This window comes from Stenella coeruleoalba (genome assembly GCF_951394435.1).
Source record: "Stenella coeruleoalba genome assembly, chromosome: 2".
Lineage (NCBI taxonomy): Eukaryota > Metazoa > Chordata > Mammalia > Artiodactyla > Delphinidae > Stenella > Stenella coeruleoalba.
Genome location: NC_137147.1, coordinates 56,289,965 through 56,303,977, shown reverse-complemented (window position 1 = coordinate 56,303,977; position 14,013 = coordinate 56,289,965). Strand labels below are relative to the sequence as shown.

Genomic DNA, 14,013 nt, shown 5'->3' with positions numbered 1-14,013 from the left:
AAAAGTCACAGTGGAGACCTTAATACAGAAGATAGTTAAAATTTCAAGCACTTTAAAATCTCTAGTATGATACAAATTATACAATGTAGTTCTTAACTGAAGTTTATTTTTATACTAACACCTCACATGTTTTCTATATAATGATAATATGTTTTTGAACAACAGAAAACCACCAAATCATGCTATAAATATTTGGTAAAATATTCCATCTGGGGCTTCCCTGGTGGCGCAGTTGTTGGGAGTCCGCCTGCCGATGCAGGGGACACGGGTTCGTGCCCCGGTCCGGGAAGATCCCACATGCCACGGAGCGGCTGGGCCCGTGAGCCATGGCCGCTGAGCCTGCGCGTCCGGAGAGGCCCGCGTACCGCAAAAAAAAAAAAAAAAAAAAAAAAAATCCATCTGTCCATGTCAAATATATACTTTTTATGTTTCTAACCAGTTCTCTTTTGGAAAGTAAAATTCAATGTTTAGGTTGATGGTGAATTTATGAGTGTAACTCAGGTTTTGTTATTATTGGAATATGCCAAAATTTTACTCTGCACTAAGCACCAAGCTCACAAATTTTCATACCTTCTCACACATCTGATCTAAAATTGGATTTCCTATGAATTTTCTTACAGTCTCATCACTGATGAGAAAACATCGAACCAGAACATCTGCAAGTTTCCAAAAGTATAAATCTAAGTGTAACTCAAGTTATACAATGTTTCTTAACCTCATGAAGCACTTTGGAAATAAATTAGGAAAAAAATTCTCCTTTCTCAGCATCTTCCCTCTATATTCACTTTTATTTACATTCTGTTTTGTCTCTTTGTTTTCTTTCTCCTTCTCTTTTCCTATAAAGAAGAGTACTCTTTTCCTGAAGAGTAATGTGCTATTCTATTTGAAACTAAATCCAACTTGGCATTTCTATGTACAAACCTTTTCAGGTGTTTATGGGTGCACTGATCACATTATGTCCAGGTAGCTATCACCAAACATTATCAGCAGCAAAAGTATATGGAGCAGTGAATTCTAAGTACGGGACTCTGCCCATCTAAATGTACTGTACCTGATGTACAGAAGTCACCATCTGGGCAGCAAGGGCATGCCTCCTGATTCTTAGTTTTACAAACATTAACAGCCTCTTGAACTATTAGCTGACTAGGCAGCAGGAAAATTAGCCCCTGGGAATAGGGACAGGTGGTAACCATTTCCACCAAAGTATGTTGAAGGAAGAAGTGCCTACGTTAAAATAATTTCTGAATCTGAGCCAAGAACTGCCTGCTCCTCTTGCCAGCTAATCGTTCACTATTCAGCCTCTTCACCTGCTTCATTCTCTTGGGAGCTATACAAGCAGTACCCACCAGCTGCCCTGATGGAGAAGGCTCTGCTGTGACACTAGAGAAAAGCTGGGCTGAGAAAGCAGTGAGTACAAACAACCAGGTAAATCAGTGTAAAGGTAAACAAAGTCTTCTTTGCTCTTTATTTTTTATGCTTTTTTAGAAAGAAACCAATGTATATAATGGATGTGAGCAAAAGTCCTTTAAAACAGAATCTATTTTTCAAGAGCTTTATTGTACACATTTAAAAATATAGTAAGGCTAATTAGGGTAACAATTAATCTCCATATCCAGTAGACATTCATTAAATAAAGTTGGTAAATTCAAATACTAACACTGATCAATTTTCTTTAAAGATTGTTCCTGTCTCTGCTAGCTCCTGCTTCCTTTTCCTTGCTTTTTCCTTCTTCCTTGTTTTTCCTGATTACATAGAGATTAGGAGCTATCCTCTTTCTCAGCAACCATCTCTATCCTGTTTCCTTGCTACATGAAGTATGGTTCCTGGACCAGCAGCAACATCATCACATGGGAACTGATTAGAAAATACAAACTCTCACACCCAACACTAGACCTACTGAATCAAAATCTGCACTTTTATCAAGGCATCTATGTTTGCCCAATGCATGTTAATATTGGTTAATACGGTTTGGTGTTAGTGATTATCAGTACTGGGATCACATTAAAACTACCTGAGGAGTTTAAAAACTACTAATGCCTGGGACACACTACCCGACTGTGATTTAATTAATCTGGGAAAGTGCCTCAGAATCAGTGTTTTTCAAATGTCTCTGAGGTCGTTCTAAATCACATTTGAGAAACAAAGCTATACATGAATTCCTAAAATATATTCTGAAAAGCTTAAATTTAAACATACATTAGGGAATTGAGTTCATACAGAGTTGTGAAAATAATGTCTGGACCTAGAATAGAATTATAGGAAAGAGGAGCTGATTTTAATAGAGGAAAATACCTTTGGTAGATAACAGAAGAACTGTACAATAAAGGGGGGGTTTAACTGTAAATAATATAAATAATGATATATTATTTATATGACTATAAATAATGATACATGTTAAAAATCAATTGTGCTATAAGACTTGGATTTTGAAAGGACATATTGAATTGATAATATTTTCTATAACTTATTAATAACTACACATAATAAATGGATTTTTTTTTTTTTTTTGCGGTACACGGGCCTCTCACTGTTGTGGCCTCTCCCGTTGTGGAGCACAGGCTCCGGACGCGCAGGCTCAGAGGCCATGGCTCACGGGCCTAGCCGCTCCGTGGCATGTGGGATCTTCCCGGACCGGGGCACGAACCCGTGTCCGTTGCATCGGCAGGCAGACTCTCAACCACTGCGCCACCAGGGAAGCCCCCTTTTTATACTTTTTTTGAACTCAAAATTTTGTCAATTGACATTTTAAGGTAAAAAAATAATTATAATTTCCAAATTGCATATAGACGAAGTTAGCCACAAAATGCATAGTTCATTTTTATAGCCCCCATTTGTAAATATCATTATATTTACAAATGCTGTGGTTTTAATATATATAGTGCTCAAAAACATGTATTTAAGCTATAGCTAATTGCTGTCAAGAAACAGATTTCTTGCCACATAATTTGCTACATTTATTATACTTTTTTCAATATATATTCAGCCTTGAACAGAACATTGTTCTCTTAAAAACCTTAGCTTTTGGCAGTTACTAATATAATAATGGGTGGAAAAATGAGAAGAGAATATTATTGAAGGTAATGCTTAGAAGAGTCAACTTTCAGCAAATCTCATAATGAAGCTTTGTTAAGGCATTGAATCTATCTTGAGATTAATTCACCTGAAAATTACTAAAAAAAAATATCCTTACCAGGAAATGTAGCTGCTTAGATCACAATTCTATTCCATTACAAGAAAAACAACAAAATAATCATCAAACAAAATTATAGCTATGAAGCATTTGTACATACACTCAAAAAATAATTTTTGCAAAACTACTATGTGCCAAGTACTGTTCTAGGCACTTGATAAATAAAAATGCAACGAGGTATAAATTCTAAGGAGCCAACATTCTCCCAGGAAACTCAGAAAATTACAAAATAAGTTAATTTCAGAGAGTGGTAAGTGCTGTGAAGAAAATAAGACAGGTGATAATGCTAATGTGCAACCCATGGATTTCTACAGATTTCATTTGTGGTAAAACTTTCATCATTTGATGAAGATTTCAGTTGATTCCAATATTGGACTATTATAAAAATATACAGCTGCTAATATTTGTGTACATGTCTTTATGTGGACATGTTTTTATTTCTTTTGGCTAAAAACCTGGGAGTGGATTGCTGAGTCTTATAATGGGAGTAACTAATATAATTTTTGCCTTAAGGATTACACTCTTAAAAGATATATAAGCAAAGTCTGAATACAGACTTCAAATAAGTCTTAAATGACTTGGTATAAATATATATCAAAAATATTAATGACAGTAGATCATATTACATGTTGGTTTTAAAGGGAAGGTACAGTTCTTTCAGAAAAGGAATATAGACATGATTTGTCATTCCCACATGTTAGAGAACCAAAGCATCTTTTAACCTACAGGAGTCATCTCAAGGTGACTAATGGTAAATTACCTCTATAATTATAATTAATTACAACATATATAGCAAATATGTTAAATTCAGTCTTAGTTTTGCATCATTTTATTTTAGTGATAGACAACATATAAAGAATTTAATATTTACTTAAATATTTTAAACCTTCAACTCTGACTTTTCCTTATTAAGGAAGTTGTTAAACTATACATTATTACTCTAATTCTTATTACATTATTAGTATTTTCGCATATCAGATACTAATCTTCTAAAGGGAACTATCAAACTTCCCAAGAATGAACAGAAGAGTAATATTGGAGAAAAGAGAAGCTCATAATAATAGGAATAGATACAGAATGGAACAGAGGTACCAGTATTTAAAACTTTCTACAGTATTTTGTGGAAAAGGTCTAGACTATTTATAGGCTATGTTGAAGATCTAAAAAATATTTTACAGGAAGAATTAATAAAAAGTCTGGAGACCTCTTCTTGATGGAAGGTTTGCTGTCGAGAGTAGACTGTGGAGCCTGCTTTACAACAAAAGAGAAAAAAGACTTTGGACCTTCAGGGCACTCTTTTTTCCTTTTTCTTTTTCTTTTTTTAAATTTAACCAGTATTGGAGCATTCTGAGAAGTTATCTCATTAGGTAGTCCAATATTTTCTTTTACCTTCAACTTGATTTATTGAGTTTCTTGCATTCTAAGGAGTGCTTAGTTTCCTTATGGGGGGCGGGGGAAAGGCTTTCACGTTGATTTGTTTCAGTTCTCCCCTTTTGTCTCTGTAGGACAAGTTCTTTAGCCAATTAGGCCTGCTTAGATTACTGAGAAATACAACATATGTGGTTCTGCAATAGCCCTTGAGAATCAAATCAATGCTACAGTTTGATATGCACGTGAAATCATAACTATTGTGCAGATTTAAAGTTTGCTTCACTTTCCTACCTCATTGACATTTGCCCAATTACAAGGAGTTCATTCTACGAGCAGCGGGGAGCCTTGAGAAAACTGTGTCTGAATTCTTTAACAGACTTTTATTGCAAGCTGTTTTATAACACAATATTAGTTCAGATCTCTCTCTTCTTTTTAAATTAGGAAACAATACAAATACCTTAAAATATAATTTATTATTGATGTGTATAGCTTAAAAGAAGTTTCATTAGTATTATGTGCAGAGAAAATACTTAAATCTTTGTTAATCTATTGCAAAGTATATATTAAAAATTTCTTTGATGATTTAATTTTGGTATAATACAAAACACACAAACACAGATTTCCAAAAACCAAACTGGGTAAACTTAATAAAAAACAGGGTTATAGAGATCACATTGAAAATAGAGATGATTTTAGAATTATTTTAAAGTAAAAATCAACAGAAATTAGTGACTAATGAATCATAAAGTTTAAAAGAAAATCAGGGGCTTCCCTGGTGATGCAGTGGTTAAGAATCCACCTGCCAATGCAGGGGACATGGGTTCGAGCCCTGGCCCAGGAAGATTCCCACATGCTGTGGAGCAACTAAGCCCGTGCGCCACAACTACTGAGCCTGTGCTCTAGAGCCCACGAGCCACAACTACTGAGCCCGCGAGTCACAACTACTGAAGTCTGTGTGCCCTAGAGCCTGTGCTCCACAACAAGACAAGCCACTGCAATGAGAAGCCCGCGCACCTCAACAAAGAGTAGCCCCTGCTTGCCACAACTAGAGAAAGCTCACGCGCAGCAACCAAGACCCAATGCAGCCAAAAATAAATAAATAAAATAAATAATTTTTTTTAAAAATTAGAAAAAAAAGAAAATGAATACTTAATATCCTGAAGTATAAATGACTGAGATATCAGTGAGACTTCTAATAAAATTTATGATTCTCAGAGGTAGGCCATATTTGTAGAATGAGATTGAGAAGTTCATATTATTGTGATAAATTAGCAATAAGTAAACTGTTCGTTAAGCGGTGACTTTCTGTGTGTGTGTGTGTGTGTGTGTTCCAATATAGAATTAGAAATTAAATGCTAGGTAAATGCTAGAAATAGGGCATGTTTTTGTATTCATGTTAACTATTCAATAAAAAAAGCATAGGTCTATGACGTAATTTTTAAAATTATGTTTAGTTGCAAGACCAATAGTTCCTACAGCAAGAATGCATGGTTAGGAAGTGAGCCACAATACTCTCCTTGTAAATAAAACTATTCTAGGTCACAGAATTCATATCTCAACATAGTTTTGTTATTCTTTACCCTGTTATTAGTAAACAGAGCCTCTTGTGAATGGATAAAAATGGTATTTCTCTCTGGCAGACAGTCCAAGAGATAAAGTAAAAAATAATAACAAAAAAAATCACCTATCAGGATATAAGAGTAGGAAATATTGCTAAGAAAATATTGATTCTTAGCCAGATAATGGTTTTATATGCATTGAAGGTGGAATGTCCTTAGTGAATCTAAAGTTATTCTACAATGATGACTTGATAAGTAGAGAATATGCTATTATTTTAAAATAATGAAAATTATAAAGTGACCTACCAAGTGTAAAAATTACTCACTGAGTAACAGATGAGAGTTTAGTAAAGGCTGAAAAAGCATTAATCATGTAAGAGTATATGCACACATGGAAACTTGAATCAATATGATTGACTTTGGGAAAAAATACAAATCTTAGACACCTTCATGAAGTTTCAGGCAGAGATGAGGCCACTGAAGTGAACATTACTTTGAGTAAATGTTGATTTGAATATGTTACAAAAGATCTTTCTTCCAATAAACTAAAATATAAGGGAAATGGCATTAACTGACTATGTGTCACAAAATTATTTCCAACAGATCTAAGCATGCCCATAGGTGAAAAGGATTATTGGCTGGAATAAATGTTCAAATCAATGAAAATAGCCTTATGGAATATAATAGTTCCTTGAACATATATTAATACAAGGAGGGGAGGGAATGTCATAACTTAATTTGGCAAATGACATTTTCATAAGTTACAATCTACTAATTAAATGGAACATGCATGAAATAATATTGGCCTTGGATCTCTACATGGTAATTTTGTAGAGACTATTATATTTGTAAAAGACAACTACCAGTCATTGTGCCTTAAGAAAGAACGTATGATATGCATACATCATCCCTTACAGGTACATCTGATGAGCCAGAAAGTCAAGTGAAGGAAGACTATGCCACCTGGGTGAAATCACCTGTGTTCTATGACTGGTAAGTTTTATCATGACACTCACTCAAAACTACTGATTGTTCTATATTTTTATCTTATTTTCAGGTTTCTAGATACAACATTTAATAGTAATGTTAATATTAACTACAGTCAATATTACTACAGTCATTCTACAATGCCCACTGTTGAGTACATTTAGAATCTTTCAACCTCTGAAAGTTTTATCTTAATTTTTATTTACAGTCTCATTAAGTGTAAGATGTGTTTTATTGTTTAATGGGGGGAAATATAAATATGTGATTTGGAGTATTTGTGGTTTTTGGAAATGTTCATGGAGTCAAACATATCCTGATAAAAAGACCTTTAACCAAATGAGTTCAGTGGGTTGAGGAGTGCAGAGAAAGAGTAAAAAATCTGTGGAATGCTCAGAATTGTGGGTTAGATTAACAGAATCATAAGAAGTAGTTGAGGAAAAGCAAGATAGATAGATGACAGATAACAAGCCAGCCAGCCTGCCAAGGTCAATACAACTGTCAGATAAATAGCATAAAAGTTAATAATGGATAGTGAGGTCATAAAAATATCTTATATAACATTTTTATGTGAAAGCAAAACCTTAAAATTTAGATTTTGATTTGAAATCATCTCTGTATCTAAGGGATCCATGCAGAACACTTATTATGATAATTTAAGTGTTTATTCTGAGAAGCTGTGAGCAAAATAAAAATCATTAACTTAAACTATAAAATATATGTGCATCTGAAAGTACAAAGAAAAAGTGTTGGTCTGAAAATGAAAACGTGGCACTACTGTCAGCAGTTAGTGTTAATTTTGATACCAGTTTTTCATTTGAGTTTACATAAATTTTTTTCAATTGGCATATTTTGCCAAGTCGAACATTCTTGCTTGCAGCTTTATGTATCAAATATTACTAAGTGCAAGCTAGAGAAAAAATAAAAATTAAAAAAAAGGAACTATCCCCTGACTCAAGATGCCATGAACAAGGTTCTTGACATCACAGAGAGATGACTCAAAGGATTTCAACTCAATGCCCCACCTCTGTACACCAATTTACTCTGAAAGATCAGACACCTCCTATTTTTGCATAAAGCAAGCAATTTTAAGATAAGTGCTTTCTTAAGTGTCCTGGTAATTTTGAGCATAATTTTCCTAGAATTTCTAACATATACAATTATAAAGTAATTATGACATAACTATATGAAGTCTATTTATGGTTGTGATTAAAAGATTTGTTCATTTTTGATACAAATAAAATAATGTAGGCCAAGCTGCTGTAATGAATTTATAAGCATAACGAAGTCAGAGAGAGATCAAGTAAAATATTATGGACACTTTTCTGTCAGTGCTCATTCTCATTGGTAACAATATGCAGGACCAAAATAAGAACCACTGTCTCTTGACTAACTATACAGCTATTCATGTAAATATCCTCAATAAGTCAATTTTATTTTTTCTAAATATCTATAAGGGAAAATATATGTATATTTCTATTATTGTGCTGCTATCCATCTAGATAGATAAGTAGATAAACAGATAGATGTATTCCCCCAAATTATTGTTTTTGTGACTCTAGCAAGTTATATCCCTTCCTTAGGAATTCTGAGGTCTCAACACTGGCTAACTGAAGTTATAATTATATTGTGCCTGTAGTCTTGCTGGGAAAATTTCTGAAGGGGGCTTTGGGATTGACAGCACTCAGAGCAAAGAGATTAAAACTCTGGAGGAATTAAGGGTCAGAAAAAAATAATGGGTGCTGAAAAAATTGCCCTTACAGATATGTTAGTAAAGGAAAATTTCAGTTGCACTTAGTACCAGTTATTCAAATTTCTTGTTCTGCAAAATAAAATGGGAAAAACTGAAGTTTTCTGGAAATAGCCCAGATAATGAAAAACCATAGACTAGGGGAAATGAGGGAGAAGGGTCCTGTAGTCTTAGTGGATAAAGAAAACTCATAATTATGGTGACAAATTGGCAGGTGTGGCTGTTAAAGAGGAAATCTAAGCAGTGAAAATTACTATAAGGAAAATAGCCATCCCCTATTACTGTAGGGAATAATCTGTTTGTTGTAGGACCAGGCTCTTTCACTTGTACAATGTAGCCTACACCGGTTTATGCCATAATCTCTAATTATTTCCTATGAATTGTCAATGGCTGATGCTAAACAGTACTACCTTTTGTGAGATTATCTTGGTTAAATTGAAAAAACAAAAAAAGAAGCCATATTTCATGCTTGTAGTAACATGTGTTGAAAAAAAGGTTGAAGAAGTCAGAGGTTAGGTGAAATCAAGAATTTAGCAGAAATGGAGCAAAAGCTCATGAGAAAAATGTAACCTCTCCAAGAACTTGAAATCACTGGAATTTTCACAGGGTTCCCCTTGGCATATGGGATAGAAGTTCTTGACATTATTGCACTCATGGGGGTTGTATGTTTTGATAACGAGGGAAAGAGGGGTCTCAGAAGTCTGGAAGTTTGGGGGATTTTGCCAGGAGGTTAAACTTTAAGTTAAAACAGAGGTTGATACTTCGAAGGAGGAGTACAAGGAATACCATGGAATACAATTGAAGCCACTGTTTTTCAGTGAAATGGGAATATCACTCATCATGTGTTTTCTCTTTCTCTCTTTTTACTTCCCTCTGTTCTGTCATGTTCCGGATTCTCTCTGCCTTTAAAACTACATTCTCAGTTTCTGACTCTCTTTGTCACTCATCCTTCTATGATTCTTTAGGTTCTCTCCCTCTCTTCCTTCTTTCTCTTTCTCTCTCTCTCCCTTCCTCTCATCTTCCCTCCCTTCCACCCTTATTCACTTTGTGTGTTTGTGGGGGGTGTTTGTGTGTTTCCTCTGTCCACGATCTCTATTATCAGCATCTCTGCAGATTTGCTCTTCTGTAACATGTGGACCAGGTTTTTAGTTTCCACTACTGTCTAACCTCAGCTTGAGGATAGTTTTGAATTGTCATGGCTCCATTTATCACCCCAATGAATTGCGACTGGGCTTCCCTTGCAGCTGACACATTTTTTAAATGTCCCAAATTGAAGTTCTCACAAAAGAGCATTTGACTAAATCAACTTGAGTTTGGTGTACATCACTGGTTATATCATATGTAGGAGAGGAGGCAAGGTCAGCTGTTCAAATTGTTACCTAGGTCCACCCCTTAGGAGTAACCATAGGTGGAGAAGCATCATTTATAAAAATGTATGCTTGAAGAGGCAGTAGCTATCATCTTTACTATAGCCCGTGATAATTTTGAATTAAAAATTTTTGTGTGAGATTCCAGAATTGTTGGATTTCAACACTTCTTTTTTCTGGAGATTCTGAGTTGGCATGATATTTTGAAGTAACTTATGAGTTTGGAGACCCCAAAATGAAAATGAAGTAGTGCTAATTACCCATTTGGTTATCAACCAAGTTTATGATTGTTCCTGAGGGTAACTTAACAAGGAAAAAACACAGACTACAAAATATTACATACGTTTAAGAACTCATATTATTTCCTACTCTACTATGACTCTTCTGATAAGTAGGAAACCTAAAATCATCAGGGAATGAAACAAAGTCAGAAGGTAGACATGTCTGGATCTTTATGCTTTGGTAATCTTATATGTGGGACAGTAAGAACTGCTCATAAGGAAAAGCCTTACAATCCTTGCTTCATTGATCACAAGAAGACCATTCAGGATATTTCCCATTCATTATATTCTTAGACCATTGTACAAATACAATGTAATAGTAGCCATATTGCCAAATTACATATACACATGAAATCATGAAATTAGCTTTTCATGTAATTCTTTGTGAAAACCACACTGTTTTGCTTTGAAGGTAGCTAAGATTATTGTATAAGGTTAGGATGACTAAAGGATCATTATTGGGATCAGATGAGTCTGAGAATAAAATTTCAAAAGACTTTTAAGTATGTGGAGGAAATCATTAATTAACTAGCTAGCAGTGCAGTTCTATTCTCAGACACTACAAGAATAACTGATGACCCTGCCATCATCTTCAACAATCAGCCACCTACCCACTTGACCTTCTACACCTTTGCTCACATGCCAGGCTGAAATGATAGAAGAACATCTGGGCATCTTGCCTACCCAAAGTCTCTAGGGCTCTTGTTTCTGCTCTGAGCTTAATCTTTATTTAACCTTTGTTAAAGATTGTCTCTCTGTCAGCACTTCTCCACCTACAGTGCACTTTTTTCCCTGGTTCCCAATTTAAACACTTGGGGATCAGGAAGCATGACTTTGCCAACCTATGTGATTTTTTTTGTTTGCTTTCTTCCTAAAATTCCAGTAAAGCTTAATCTACTGACCGTAAATATGAGATTGTTGAGTCAGATTCTCCTTGTGCATTAGATACTCCCTTGGCATAAATTTGGCACCATAGGAAGCTGCATTAACTTTTAACACATCAATATGTCCCTTATCAAATCACACATCAAAAATTGTGAATGTTTCAACTTTCAGAAAACTGCTGATGGCTCATTTCGAGATGCTAATGAACAGAAAACTCCGACTCGCTGTTTTAGTTGAATCATCAGTTTACTTAGTAACATATATTTTTAAAAGCATGAGAGAAAAATCTTAAGTAAACAACCTAACCTTACATCTAAAGCAACCAGAGAAATAAGAACAAACAAAACCCAGAGAAGGAAAGAAATCATAAAGATCAGAGCAGAAGTAAATGAAATAGGGACAAAGAAAACAGTAGAAAAGATCAATGAAACTAAAAGCTGGTTCTTTGAAAAGATAAACAAAATTGATAAACCTTTAGCCAGACTCATCAAAAAAAAAAGGTAAAGGGCTCAAATCAATAAAATTAGAAATGAAAAAGGAGAAGTTACCACTGACACCACAGAAATACAAAGGATCATAATAGACTACTACGAACAATGATATACCAATAAAATGGACAACCTAGAAGAAATGAACAAATTCCTAGAAATGTACAACCTTCCAAGACTGAACCAGGAAGAAATAGAAAATATGAACAGACCAATCACAAGTAATGAAACTGAAACTGTGTTTAAAAATCTTCCAACAAACAAAAATCCAGGACCAGATGGCTTCACAGGTGAATTCTATCAAATATTTAGAGAAGAGTTAACACCTATACTTCTGAAACTCTTCCAAAAAATTGCAGAGGGAGGAACACTCCCAAACTCATTCTATGAGGCCACCATCACCCTGATATCAAAACTAGACAAAGATAGCACAAAAAAAGAAATATACAGGGCCAATATCACTGATGAATATAAACACAAAAATCCTCAATGAAATACTAGCAAACCAAATCCAACAGTATATTAAAAGGATGATACATCATGATCAAGTGGAATTTATCCCAGGGATGCAAGGATTTTTCAATATCTGCAAATCAATCAGTGCAGTACACCACATCAACCAATTGAAGAATAAAATCCATATGATCATCTCATAGATGCAGAGAAAGCTTTTGACAAAATTCAACACCCATTTATGATAAAAACTCTCCATAGAGTGGGCACAGAAGGAACTTACCTCAACATAATAAAGGCCATATATGACAAAACTACAGCTAATATCATACTCAACGGTGGAAAGCTGAAAGCATTTCCTCTAGAATCAGGAACAAAAGAAGGATGTCCACTCTCACCACTTTTATTCAACATAGTTTTGGAAGTTCTAGCCGTGGCAATCAGAGAAGAAAAAGAAATAAAAGGCACCCAAATTAGTAAAGAAGAAGTAAAACTGTCGCTGTTTGCAGTGATGTGATACTATACATAGAAAATCCTAAAGATGCTACCAGAAACCTAGTAGAGCTCATCAATGAATTCAGTAAAGTTGCAGAATGCAAAGTTAATACACAGAAATCTCTTGCATTTCTATACAATAAAAAAGAAAGATCAGAAAGAGAAATTATAAGGAAATTAACCCATTAATTAATAAGGAAACAATCTCATTTACTATCACATCAAGAAGAATAAAATACTTAGGAATAAATCTACCTAAGGAGGCAAAAGACCTTTACTCTGAAAACTATAAGATCCTGATGAAAGAAATCGAAGATGACACAAACAGATGGAAAGATATATCATGTACTAGGACTGGAAGAATCAATATTGTAAAAATGACTATACTACCCAAGCAAATATACAGATTCAATGCAATCTCTATCAAATTACCAATGGCATTTTTCAAGGAACTAGAATAAAAAAAATTTTAATTTGTATGGAAACACAAAAGACCCTGAATAGTCAAACCAATCCTGAGAAAGAAAAATGAAGCTGGAAGAATCAGGTTCCCTGACTTCAAACTATACTACAAAGCTACAGTAATCAAAACAGTATAGTACTGGAACAAAAACAGAAGTATAGATCAACGGAACAGGGTAGAAAGCCCAGAAATAAACCCAGGCACCTATGGTCAGTTAATCTACAACAAAGGAGTTAAGAATATACAATGAAGAAAAGATAGTCTCTTCAATAAATGGTGCTGGGAAAACTGGACAGCTACACGTAAAAGAATGAAATTAGAGCACTAACACCATACACAAAAATAAGCTCAAAATGGATTAAAGACCTAACTGTAAGACTGGATACTATAAAACTCTTAGAGGAAAACATAGACAGAACACTCTCTAAGACATAAATCACAGCAGTATCTTTTTTTTTTTTTTTGCGGTACACGGGCCTCTCACTGTTGTGGCCTCTCCCGTTGCGGAGCACAGGCTCCAGACGTGCAGGCTCAGTGGCCATGGTTCATGGGCCTAGCCGCTCCGCGGCATGTGGGATCTTCCCAGACCGGGGCACAAACCCGTGTCCCCTGCATCGGCAGGCAGACTCTCAACCACTGCGCCACCAGGGAAGCCCACAGCAGTATCTTTTTTGATCCACCTCCCAGAGTAACGAAAATAAAAACAAAAATAAACAAATGGGCCCTA

General features: G+C 34.9%; 1 long non-coding RNA gene across 1 annotated transcript in view; it reads right to left on the bottom strand.

The window, feature by feature from the left end:
* LOC307182158 overlaps nt 1-14,013 on the bottom strand; it is a 329,662-nt gene that overhangs the window by 66,899 nt on the left and 248,750 nt on the right. The window lies entirely within an intron of this gene.